Below are 14,030 nucleotides of genomic sequence, written 5' to 3'. Positions count from 1 at the left end.
TGGGCAAGAGCTGCATTTGGGAGAGGAGAGAAAGATCACTATATGGGTTTGAGAGACATGGACTGTGACACTCCAGGACACCAGGACACTGCAGGGGCCCAAGCAAGGCAAGGGTATTAATTTTCTTTTCTCTGCCTTCCAACTATGAAGCTACCTGTGGCATCTGAATTGCATAGGCCATGCCTCTGTGCTGGACCCATTGACGTTGGATTATGGGGCAAAGAACAAAGAATTATTATGGCTTGCCTGGCACCCCTGGGAACAAAGGCTCCAAATGAACATGGTTGCTACTGGGACAGGAAGCTCCTGGTAGAGAGCGCCTGTGGTGTCTCCTTATGATGTAAGACCAGAAAGCTTTCTATTACAGAGATGGAACAAGGACTGCAAACGTTCCATGACCCTGACCTGGAAAGACAGGGTCTAATTTAACCAGGAGGATGCTGGGGGAAGTTAGTGTGCTTGGAAGAATATGACGCCCACCTCCCTGGCATAAGAAGTGAAGTATGAGGCACCTGTGCTTGCTTCTGAAACACCAGCTTCTTTGACTCCAACTACAGGCCACACAGAGCTCTCAGAGTTCAGGAGCCTACACCCCAAGGATCAAAAGTCCAAGGGAGAGAGCCGAGTTGGCCTCCTTGAAGGCTGCCATGGATGACAGGCTGCAGGGCTGGACAGCATTCCCTGCAGGTCCTGCTGTCTGCCTGGTGATGCCTCTTAGGAGAGCCCCTGTCTTCTGTTCTGTACTGAGGCTTCCTATCCCAAAGTGGATGAAGTTAAACCTAAAGCAAGTTAGAGAGGAAAGCTGAGAGGTTTTCCTGGATCCGTGGGTGACACTGAGCTTCATGTGGGAGGGAAGAGAAAGATCTGGGTTCCTGTTTTTGTTTTGTTGCCGGCAAAGGAGACAGTGTTAACCACAGGAAGGATGTGTCTATGTCTATATTCAGTTAATCCTACCCACCCTTGTGTTTGTTCTAAAATCCTGCACCGAGGCATTCTGTTCCTTTCGTAAACTCCTGAGAAGGGATCTCCCCCAGTGACTTGTCGCCTTTAGTTTCTCCTCATCGCTTTTTCCATCTTTCCTTTGACCCTCATCTTCCTGGTGGCCAGCTTCAGAAGGAAAGTCCGCTCAGGCTGCAGTCCTGGGAGGGACTTCACGGGCAAGAGTGAGGGCACTGGAGAATTCAGAACTTTCACTTCTGATAATTAGTATCCAAGTGCTGGTCAGTCATGAGAGCATCCTGGGGCCACAGTTGGCCTTAGGGATGATGATAGAAGTACCAGTAAGGGCTGCATAGGGTTTCCTTCCTTCAGTGTTTCTGTCTTGCTTACATAGAAATTGTGTGAGTTGTAGAATAATGTGGGTGGTATTGCTATATACTACAGACCCAAGAAGGTGGGACAGTGACAGAGATAGTTTAGAGCCTGAATTGTCAAGTTATGGCCATGAAGTACCTCAGGCAAGAATCTGGTCCACTTTTTTGTCCCTAAGAGAACATCTGTATTGCCTTGTTATGAGAAAATCCTCACAAGCAGCAACCTAGGAGAGAAAAATATTTATTCTGGCTCGTGAGTCGAGGATACAGTCCATCATCCTATGAAAGGCAAGGGTTGGAGAAACTGCTCTCAGTTGTGGTGTAGGAGCTTACTTAAACCCGGATGGATGCTGAAGCAGACACGAAACAGGAAGTGAGGCAAGCTGTAACCTTCAAGACCCATTTTCCAGCAACTTGCTTATTCCTCCATGTAGGCCCATCTCCCAAAGATTCCACTGTCTTCCAAAACAGAACCACCAGCTATGGACCAAGCATTCAAACACATGAACCCAAAAGGATATTTTACAACCAAACCATGACATCTGTTCTGGTTAACATAGCAGTAGGGCTAAGGAGAGGTGTAGGCAACCACAGGCTCTGGTGCAGGCTCTTCTCTGTGGGTCAAACTGGGACTGGCAGGAATGGGGATGAAATATAGTTCCCACACAAGTTGCCCCCAAGCAACCTGATGCTCTATGCCCAAGTGAGGAGAGCCAATGCTGGTCTTGTGGGTTCATGCCGTTCACTTCTTGCTGGCAAATTCTGAGAAAAGATCTTCCCAGCTGTTTTCCTTCATGTGAAGGTTTTGTGATAATGACTGCGTCAAAGTCAGAGGGAAGGGCTTGCAGCTGTCTCAGTATTGATTCCCGTGATTTAGCTTGGGCTGTGTTAGTCTCACCAACTTCACGCCACATTTTTCTTTTGTAAGTTCTTGCAGTTATCTGTGTCAGTCCTGAGGGGAGCATGACATGGAAGTGAGAGCACTGGGCTTGGAAAGTCTGGGACCTACTTCTTAATTAACTGAACGATCTTAGCAAAGTCACACACACCCAACACCATGCTTGTCTGTAACATGGGTGGTGCTAGCTGTCTACCTACCTGTCAGGTACGCTGTGATACTCACAGACAAGTTTTCAGGAGCCATTCACATTGCCAAGTTGCCCAATGTTTTCCATCACTCTACTCCAAATGCTGCCTTCCATAGTGTTCTAGTTTGTTCTTGACGACAGTATCTGGTTCTCACAGCAGTTCGGGTGTGGCTTTCCCGGGCTTCATTATTTGTGTCTGAAGAAGAGCATCCCCTTTCAGAGGGTAGTCAACGTGTCTGATAGTCTCAGCAGCTGTTATACTGCAGTTGGTACCAAATGAGTGTGGGGAGTGGAAGTAAGGTCACCCAAATGAGAGAGAGAGAGAGAGAGAGAGAGAGAGAGAGAGAGAGAGAGAGAGAGAGAATGTGATCCAAATGAGTGTGTGGAGGGGTCACACAAATGAGTGTGTCCTTATCCAAATGATTGTGGGGGGCCAGTCACCCAAGTGAATGTGGGGTGGGGGTCACCCAAGCAAGTGTTGGGGGAGATCCATAGGTATCTATCCTCACACCTAAGAGCCAATCTGAAGGTTTTCCTGGGGTCACATTCCCAGGTCTTTCTCCAAGGAGGCCTAAACATAAATCTTTCTTGGGGCTAGGATTTCTTGAGTTTTACAAATTATGATCTTCTCATACATGGTCCCTCAGAGAAGGGGAAAGGGACAAGGTATCCTGAGCTAAATGGGAGCATGGTGGAAGGGAAGGAGGAGTTAGGAGAAAGAGAAGGGGAAAAGAGGAGGGGAGAGGAGGACATGAGGGAGCAGGAAGATTGAGTCACGAGAAGAATAGAGGAGAGCAAGAAAAGGGATACCACAATAGAGGGAGCCATTATAGGTTTAAAGAGAAATCCGGCACTAGGGAAATGTCTAGAGATCTACAAGGATAACCCCAGCTAACAATCTAATCCATAGTGGAGAGGCTACCTTAAATGCCCTTCCCTGATGATGAGATTGATGACTACCTTATATGCCATCCTAGAGCCTTCATCCAGTAGCTGATGGAAGCAGAAGCAGACACCCACAGCTAAACACTGAGCTGAACTCCTGGAATCCAGTTGCAGAGAGGGAGGAGTGATGAGCAAAGGGATAAAGACAGGCTGGAGAAACCCACAGAAACAGCTGACCTGAACAAGGGGGAGCTCATGGACCCCAGACTGATAGCTGGGAAACCAGCATAGGACTAATCTAGACCCCCTGAATGTGGTGTCAGTTAGGAAGCCTGGGCAGTCTATGGAGCCTCTGGCAATGGATCAGTATTTATCCCCAGTATATGAATGGACTTTGAGAACCCACTCCACACAGAGGGATGCTTTCTCGGCTTAGACACATGAGGGAGGGCCTAGACCCTGCTCCAAATGATATGACAGACTTTGAAGATCCCCCATGGAAGGCCTCACCTTCCCTGGGGAGCAGAAAGGGGATGGGATGGGAGGTTGGTGGGGACAGGGGAGGAGGGGGGAGAGGGAACTGGGATTGACATGTAAAACAAGCTTGTTTCTAATTTAAATTAAAAAATAAATTATGATTTCCTTAATCTCTGGAATAATGCAGAGCATATGTAGAGAATAAGTATTTGAGTGAATGTGCAAAGAATAAATGAAATGATTAGAAATTATAATCTTCTCAAGTCCATGTTTATGGGCTGCACCAAGTTCTTGTGATCATTGTTAACTTGGAGAAGGATGCCTTAATAAATATTTGCTAGTGTTTAACCTAAGAAAAAATGAGACACAAACAAAATAAAATCTCCATACCACCCTCCCTTCTCAAAAAGCAAAGCAAAACTCCTTTTTTTTTTGTTTTGCCTTTAGTGTGCTGGATATTGGAATCGAGAGCCTTGTATATGCTAGGCAAGAATTCCACCACTGACATAGGTCCCTAAGTCTTCTTTGTAATCACCACAACCATGGTGAAGAAACATGTAAGAATCTACTTAAATGAATTATTATTAGATAGGTAATATAGAGATTAAGTTATGCATTGTATATTGTATATCATGCACTGATGTTACATAAATATAATCTTCTATGAAAGTCAGCAGGGAGCAATGTCTCCTCATTACAGACAGCTTCCTAATTAATTTATTCTAGAGTACCTGCTGGGGTGACAGAGCAAATCCAGCGTTAGCTGTCACAGAACAAAGAAGCCTGAAGCTCACCGAGCCTTTTCTTAAATCATGAATTGATATAGGAGTGCCATTGTTCCTGTTACACCTATGAGGTGTGGATTTCTCCATCCTCACACTGTGCTTTGACACCTGGGATAATAGGAAGTTCTCTCTGAGGTGATCCAGTGTCTAATCTCCACCCCCCCCCCCCGCCCATCCTTGGGGACCCAGGCCACAGCTGTAACTTGAACAGGGGATTTTCACTTAGAGCACTGTTTACAGGGCAATTGTTTGCTGAAAAGATGGAAGAAAACTCTGTGCACATTGGGGCAGTTGTGGGAGACACCTGAGGCCTGTGCTGTGACTCCCATAGTCTGGTGTGGGTTTGTGTGGTAGTTTGAATAAGAGCAGCCCCATAGGCTCATTTATTGGAATGCTTAGTCATTAGGATTAGAGGGGATCAGGCACAGCCTTGCTGGAGTAGGTGTGGCCTTGTTGGAAGAGATGTGTCACACGGGGCCCACGCTCTCTCTCTACCTGTGGATCCGATGTAGCTCTCAGCGATTACCCCAGGGCCTGCTTCTGCCATGCTCCCCACATGATGATGGAGTAAGCCTCTGAAACTGCTTCCTTTTATAAGAGTTGCCCTGGTCACGGTGTCCTTGGTCTCAGTGCCTCTTCATAGCAATGGACTACAGATACCTTGTCAAGAGTCAGGGGTGTCATGGGTCCAGGAGCGCTGCAGACTTCAGGATCTAGCTTCCTGGTGGGCACGGGGTGGGGGACCATTCTGAATAAGTAACAAATCACTGCTTCTGGCAGGTGCCCCAGGACTCTCTGGCACCCTCTGTTGGTAGAGCTAATATGAGTGCCTGGGAGCAAAGAGACAGAGCTGCTCAAAGCAGGGCAAAGAGCTATACATGGGGCAGCTTCCAAATTAAAAACGCTTAAAGATTATTTGCGAATGTGTATGTGTGTGTGTGTGTGTGTGTGAGCGGTTGTACAGGCCGTGGCACATGCCATGGTCAGAGGACAAAGTTTCTGGAAATCATTCTCTCTTTCTATTCGTACGTGGGTACTGGGAGTTAAACTCAGAACCTCGGATTTGAGCAGCAAACCCTTTCATCCTCAGGGCAATTTCACCAGGCCAATTGTTACCTGGCTCAGCTCTGAGGAAAGCAAAAGGTCGATATATTTATGGGTTTTTATCTTTGCGCATTCACAAGGCTGTGGGAATTTGTACCAGTCTTTCACCTACCGTATGGTTCTAACTCTGTTGTTTGGCATTAAATGACATCATTCATGGCCAGTCATGCCTCCACGTCAGCATCACCTAATGAATTTTCACAAAATACTGAATATTTAGCTCCTGTACTTTCAAAATCTCAAGTAACTCTAGCATGCAGCCATAATTAATGACTGATAATAGAGAATAGCAAGAAATCAGGCTGCCAAAAATGTGTTTAGGAGCACTGCAGGTCTTCAGTGAGAGCTTGGGCCAGAAAAGGTCTAGAGTGAGAGAGAATCTCTGCTGTTTGGGCAACCTAATGCCACAGTCACCTAATCATATCTTGATTTCCATCTGTGTAAGTGAGGGAAGGTAAATAGGATGTGCCCTGTCACTATTAGAAATGGCAATAAAAGGATACACGGAGTACTTCAAACAGAGCTGGTGATTATTAAGTAGTCAATAGATAACATTTGTGGTGGCAAGCGGTTCTTTTCATTTGCAAAAATCATTTCTACCTGTCTTTCTCAGACTTGCTAGCCAACGTGACATTTAAACAAAGGAAATGTTATGGGGTACAAAGGGAATGAGACTATCCCAGAGTTGTTGCCAAGTAGAAGTCATTAATTATGGAGCACCAGGACAGGCAAGCAAATGCCAAGGCACTGCTAGGCATAATGGTATACATTACTGTATCTGAAGTACTTTAGAGTTTGCAAAGTAACTTCCAAATCTTGTGTAAGGGACCCTTCACAGCCTACCTAGGAGGCATTGGCTTAGTGGTAAGAGGGTGGTGCCAGGGGCCAGCCTCACCATTTTGAAACTAGTCTTTTGTCTGAAGGTTACATGATTTCCAGTAAGCTGCTGGTTTTCCAAACCTCAGTTATGCAATGTGGTTAGAATTCCATGAGTAACAAACGAAAGGTCTCAGAATCCAGTAGTGGTTTGTTAAATGACAGCGCCCTTCAGATGTAACCTCAAGGAAAAGCTGTCTTCTCCTCTGATTTCTGAAACTCTTTTTAGACAGGATGAACAGTTACAGTGCTGTGCGCACAGGGATCATGGACGGCTCTGTGTAAACCGCATCTAATCTCAACACAGATGGAAACATTGTGACATTCAGAGCTTGGATGGCCATGTGTGGTTGAGTGGTGTAGGCAGCTGCGTTCGGGTGGCTACCTTGTTAGTCATTGGTGGAATGGCAGGATCTCACACTGTAGACTGAGGACAGAAAGAAAAGCTCACACTGGAGCTGCTTTGTCCTGAAACATAAAGAGCAATTATGTGGTGGAAACACACCGTGAATGTGTGGCCAGGCGGGAGATGTTTGGGCTCTTCTCAGGACAGGAAACACTCCAACACCTTCCGAGGTGAGAGGTCATGGGGATGTGTGGGGACTCATTAAACTGGAGACATTCAGCTTTAGCTTCAAAACTGCACCAAAATGTGTCCCTTTACCATGGTGAGGACGCTTCAGGGAACGGAATGCAGAGTGTTTTGTAGCTCTGTCCTCTGGATTTAAGTATTCCCCCCTGGAGCTAGGAGAGAGGCTGGCAGGACTCAAGCAGCTTAGAAAGCAACAAGATCCACAAGCCCCATCTCCACGGCTGCACACACAGCAGACAATCGCTTCAAAGGAGGTCTTTCACTGGAGCCCCAGGAACACAGTCTTGCAAGCTGCTATCCATGGGACACTGGCTTTTCCGCCTTTGAGTCACTAGTGCCGCTGTAGGTAACCATTCATCCAGATGGCTAAGTAACTCCAATAAAGTCCTTGGTGACCAAGGACTCCTGTGGAATCCTTTCTTTGGTCTGTTGTCAGTGCTGTATCTGAGGGGAGCAGACTTTGGTCACATCTCCCTGGGAAAAGTCATAAAATATTGGACAGCCCAACCCCATGGTTGGTTGCCCCATTAAGTCCCTTGCCATGTCAGACTAGTTTAGAACATTCAGATAATGGTCTGTGTTTTGCTGAGAAGAGAAGAAAGCATTAATTTCATTAGAAGAAAAGGCAGATGATAGTCCTGTGTCTAGATAGGACCAAATAAGGAGCACAGAGATCGAGACTCTAGTAATGGAGCTGGAAAGCGGTACATAAACCAGGTTCGGTGGCATACTCCTATAGTCTCAGTCCTCAGATGCTGAGACAGGAGCATCGTTGCATTTGCCTTCAAGCCTATGACAGGGCCCAAGTGGCGAAAGGAGAGAACTGATTCTTGCAAGTTGTCCATTGCCATTCACATGCACTCGTGTGTGTGTGTGTGTGTGTGTGTGTGTGTGTGTGTGTGTGTGTGTGTGTATGTGTGTGTGTACTAATGCACACACAATTGAGCACACTCACAAAATAGTAAATGTAAAAAAATCAATAAATAAACAATGAAAAACAAACATATGCACCCTTAAAGGAACACACATTCTAAACTGGGCGGTCCAGAATTCATACCTATGAAGCTGTACCTTAAAATATTTTTGTCTTTCTTCCATGATCATGAAAGTGGTCGTGTTTAATATTCACTTAGAATTTTAAATTTGTGCAGGGAATTTCTGTTATACAGATTAGCTTCACAGCACATCCATCTAGCTAGGTACTGTGGTAATACACAGAATCACAGAACTGGGCTAGAGCCATTAATCACATCTATTTTGTGTTAGCTCTGAATGGAGGAGGAAACAAGGTTTAGAAGTTCTCAAAGACAGCTATTCAAGATTGGGGGATCAGCCCATAGAGAGCTGAACAGTCACACACTCACAACACTGCACCGTAGAAACCAATTCATCATAATTAATCCCAGTTTTCCCAAGTATGCCGGTGTAGGGTAGTGTTTATCTTGCATATTATTAAAGTCATTTTGGGAGGTGTGAAGCCCTTTTGTACAAAATACACCCAGGAACAGTCATAACAGAATATTTGAACCATCTCAATGTTTTATAAATACTCAGGTGACTCCAATGTGAATTGAAGTAATACATTCATACATACATATATGCATACATACATGAGTCTAAAGTTAACTTGTGTGATTTTAGAGATCTGGAATGTTGCAGATTAAGAGCCTAAATTATGTTAAACTATCTTTAGTTCCCTTAGTAGCCACACATATACAGCCATATCAAACCTAATATTTTTTCAAATATCAGGAAAAATCTTTGGATATATTAACTTATTGGACCATTAGCTTCCACCTACCCCAAGAATGTCATCAGGTAGCACTGGTTTTCTAATTTTCTGTAACCTATCTATGTGATATGTACACCAATGATGTATTCACTAATGCCCCCCCTGCCGCCCCCCTCCCCCGTGGCTGTAAAAGCTCATGAAACCACTTCTGTTGTGGAACATATCATCCAGGGCAACCTGAATTCATGTTTTTGGGGGCACAGTCACTCCTATTGGGATCAGAATGAATTACTCCTTCTTCCCTGCGGGGTGAGGGCTGTGTATTACATCAACACAACCGGAGTTGAGAAGGAGTTGCCTGATGTCAGGAAGGCAGGCAAGCTTGCTTCTGAGGTTAGAACAAACTAGTTGACATTAAGTAAGACAGCAGAGATCTCTAATGATGACCTTGATGTAACTATCTTCCTCCTTTTTAAATACTTTTAAAGTGTGTGTGCGTGTGTACGTACATAAGGGTGCAGTGCCTACAGAGAGTGTGCCAGATTACAAACTGCCTGTGTGGGTATTGGGGACAGAACTCAGATCTTCAGAAAAAGCAGCCAGCATTCACCAGCACGAACATAACTTGTTGACAGACAGGCACCCTGGAGTGTGTTGGAACTTCCTTTATAATGGTTTCCCTTCCCTTTGGTCATGCTAAGAGTTTATTACAAGCAAGTCGCTCCCAGAAAATAATTTGTATTTCTTAATAGTTTTGAAAGGAATTTTGGGGGGCTTGAATTTGGAGGACTAGACATGCAGGCAGCCCTACGCAGCTGTGGGTTCCACATCCATTAATCCGAGTTGAAGATCAGAATAACTTTTTACAAAATTCCATCTGTAATGAAAATATAGAGCTTTGAAAAAATTCACTGTCCCCTAAACACTACAGCATAGCAAGTATTTACACAGTGCTGACCTTGTCTGTGGTGGTCTGAATGGGAATGGCCCCCATAGACTCATGTGGTTGGATGTTTGGCCCATAGGGAGTGGCACTATTAGGAGGTGTGTCCTTCTTGGAGGAAGTGTGTCACTGTGGGGGATGGGCTTTGAGGTCTCATATGTTCAAGCTACACCCAGTGTGGCTTACAGTCCCCTTCTGCTGCCAGCCAATCATGATATAGGATTTCAGCTCTTCTCCAGCATCATGTCTGCCTGCACACTGCCATGTCTCACCGTGATAATAATGGACTAAACCTCTGAAAATGTAAGTGAATCACCCCATTTAAATGTTTTCCTTTATTAGAGTTGCCGTGGTCATGGTGTCTCTGCCCAGCAATAGAAACCCTAAGACAGTGTGTTAGGGATTGTAAGTTTTCTAGACATGGTTTATAGCATACAGGAGGCTGTGCATAGGCATTTTTTTTTTTTGAAGACTGATTTTAGGGATCCATAAGGAGGCCCTGGAGCCAATTGTCCATGGATACTGAGGGGTGACTGGTTTCAAACAAAATCACCGATCCTACTTTTTGAGTATTGTTAAGTAGGGGAAGCATGCTGATCCCGGAGCAGTCTGGGGAGGCTGCAGTGATGGTCAGCATGTAAAATATCCCCCATAGGCTTTATGTGTTTGAGCACTTGGTTCCCGGATGCTGGTGCTGTCGGGGAGGTTGTGGACCAGTTAGGAGGTGGGGCTTAGCTGGAGGAAGTGAGTTCCTAGGATGGGGGCTTGTCTTGAGACAAGCTGGCCCAACTCAGGTCAGCTTCCTGGCTCATGGAAGCAAAGGCTGCTCCACACTTCCTCGGCCACAGCTGTGAGGCTGCCCCACACTGCCGCGGCCACAGCTGTGAGGCTGCCCCACACTGCTGCGGCCACAGCTGTGAGGCTGCCTCACATTTCCGCGGCCACAGCTGTGAGGCTGCTCCACACTGCCGCTACCAGAGCTGCACTTCCCATAATGCCCACCTTCCCATGATGCCCACCTTCCCATGATGCCCACCTTCCCATGATGCTCAACTTCCCATGATGCCCACCTACCTTCCCATGATGCATTCCATCTTCAAGCTGTGAGCCATAGTGAATTCTTCTTCCCTAGAGTGTTTCTTGTCAAGTATGTGGTCACAGAATGAAGAAATTGATCAGTTCAGTCATTTTCCCGAGGCAGTTGGTGCACAGTGATGTGACATCTGGTGGCCTCCTACAATGGATCTCAGGATGTCAGAGCTCCACAGAATAGAGAGTCTGGGCTAATTGATTTAAGAAGTCCCACATGGTGTGTGAGTCAGGCAGTATGAAGAAAAGATACCTGCTACAGTATTGGGGATCACTATCTATAATCTGGTCACTTGAGTCTTTTATTTCATTTAAAGTGTCATAATTGTCACCAAAGATTCAATTATGCCTTTATTTCCACTGGCATTCAGACTACTCCTGATTTCAAGTTTTCTTGTTAAAAACCAGTGCCAAGTGAATGGTGATGCATTCTCTCCCTCTAATTTTAAAAGAACAAAACAAATCTCAGGTTTTCCAAGTCGTACTAACTGTAATAACCCTCAGAATCTTGTTAAAGCCTCAGGACAATTTGGGCTTTACCGATGTCTTTCCAGTAGTAAAGAGGACCACTATACCTGGAAACAACTCTGACTTACTTAGGTTAGAGCTTTCTATTTCCTGGAATATTCAAGGTGAATGGACTCTTTTGCTCTGGTACAGAGAATAATGCAGGAGGAACCAACAGAGAGAATCTCTCAGAGATAGTGGCTGCAGACAGAGTTGTCTTGGAAGATACTCTGTAGCAGAGACTAGCAGGACTGGCTTCTAGTCTGGACTGTTACGTTTGAGCTCCTGGAAGTCACAAATTGTCTATCCACTAATTGGCCCTCCATGTGATCCTCTCTGATACAGGGATGAGAGGTAAAGCACACGGCTTTTAATAAGTGATGCTGGGATGTGTCCCATGATTGCACTTTGAAACACTAACTCTATCTGGTATTTTATTTCATCACTGGGAACATCTAAAGAGAGACTTTAACATGAATTAATTAGAAACTGAGGCAAAGAAAAAGAATGATGCAGTATCTACATACAAAGCCAGCAGCAGGACTGCAACAAGACAGGGGAAAACGCTGCTGTGGAAAAATGCAGAAGCAGGCAGGCTCCTGCTTTCTCTCTGGACTATGGGAAGTCAGATATCTTTGTAACTAGACCAGTGTTACTGCTGGTAACCTTGGTGACGTTGTACCTGGCTATCTAATTCCTACAGATACATTTTACGTTGGCCAAAGTGAAGGCCAGATGACTTTTCTGATGTCTCCAGAGAATGAGATTACCCATCAAAAGGCATATCAATGATCCGTTTGCAGAGAGGACAGAACACATGCTTTTCATTGGTATGAGAATGCAGGCATCAAAATCAAACTAAGGGAGCCCCACATAGGACAAAATGCAGCAACTGAATAACACATACACCCCAAGAAGAAAAACAGAGAGTCAAGAGGTGAATCTAAAGATTCAAGATAAACTTGACAAGAGCTGTGGAATCTGAAGATTATATTTGACTTACGATATTAAAAAAAACCTGGAGAAGTGACATTATACTTATACAATGAATTATATATCTGAGTAGCAGATATGTGCTGTGAAAGGAATTATTGGGACACTTCTGTGTCACAATGACACTATGAACACTAAAAATGCTTCCTCTTGAGGGGTACCCCATTGAAATGCAGATAAATAATCTAATCATGGAACTTGTTTTAGGGTGACAGAGGAAGATCTGAGCAGGGGTATGATTGTTTTAATGGACTCTATACATTTTTATTTATTTGTTGTGTGTGCATGATTGTGTGTGTGTGTGTGTGTGCACACAAACATGCCCTGGATTGTCATAGTATTTGTGCAGAGATCAGAGGACAACTTCTAGGTATCCATTTTCTCCTTCTACCATGTGGGTCCCTATGATGAACTCAGGTCTTCAGACTTAGCAGCAAACACCTTTACCTGCTGAGCCATCTCACAGGCCTTGGATGATTAAAAACCCAATAAATACATTAGCATAGCTCGATGATTATAGGAGCTGTATGTTGATACCTGCAGGTTCATTGTGCCATTCTTGTCTACTTTTGAATATATTTGAAGTTCTTGTTTTCATACTGAGAAGAAAAAAAAATGTGGTTGACAGTGATGAAATAAGGAACCATTAGAAAGCTGAAAGATTGCTTTTGGACAATGTTTTCTAAACTCCTCTAACTGGTAACCCAGAGACCTTCGCATCAGTGGGCATCAGATTCTGACAGTGCAGAGGAATGCTGACAGCCAGAAACCTCCAGGAAAGGCGTCTTTTCTCCCTCAAGACCGATTTTTAAGAAGTTTTTCTAAACCACTGTAAAGAAAACACAAAGTCCAAGAAAAAACACAGATTCTGACTTTTTTACCCTGATAATTTGTGGTAGGTTTCTTTATTTTTTGAATATAAAGTGACAGAAATAATTTGCCATTAGAAAAGAGAAAGGATCTTTGACTATGTACAGCTTTTATACATCACAAAGGGTTTTCTTGTTTTTATGTTGTCTTTTTTTTATTCATTTTAATTTTTGTTCCTGCATCATTTGAACAAGTCCAAACTGGAAATCTATACAGCTCACAAAAAAGCCCTCCACCCGAAAGACCCCCCCACCCCCACCCTACCCCAATGAGAAACAAGAGAAAACAAAAGAATGAAATCAACTTATTTTGTTTGTTAAAGGTAAGTCATTTGCTTATATATATACTTGTATTTTTTTCAAGTTCAAACACCAAAATCCAAGAGAGAAAGAAAAAAAAATAAAAGACCCAGTCGTCCGCCCCTCCCCCCACTCCAGAATCTCAATTGATCCCTGCATGTCCAACATAAGAAATTGATATTTACAGAAAACAAAACAAAACAAAACAAACAACCTAAAAGAACTTGGAAGTGAATGGGCTGGGGATCTGAGAGTCAAGAGGAAGGAGAGCTGGCCCAGGGGAGGAATGTAGGGTCTGGCCTCACAGAGTCCAGGCAAGCCAGAGGGCTTTCCCTGTGCAGGGGTACACCACACCAGGGAAGCTATGACCATTACCCCTAGCCAGAATGACTCTGGGAGGGGTGTGGTTCTGTGACTGCAGCCCAAGACACTGTGCATGTATGCAGTGTTTCACCCCTTCATACTCACGCTCAAGCT

The sequence above is a fragment of the Cricetulus griseus genome, chromosome 8, assembly GCF_003668045.3.
Source record: "Cricetulus griseus strain 17A/GY chromosome 8, alternate assembly CriGri-PICRH-1.0, whole genome shotgun sequence".
NCBI classification, from domain to species: domain Eukaryota; kingdom Metazoa; phylum Chordata; class Mammalia; order Rodentia; family Cricetidae; genus Cricetulus; species Cricetulus griseus.
This window is presented reverse-complemented; position numbering follows the sequence as displayed.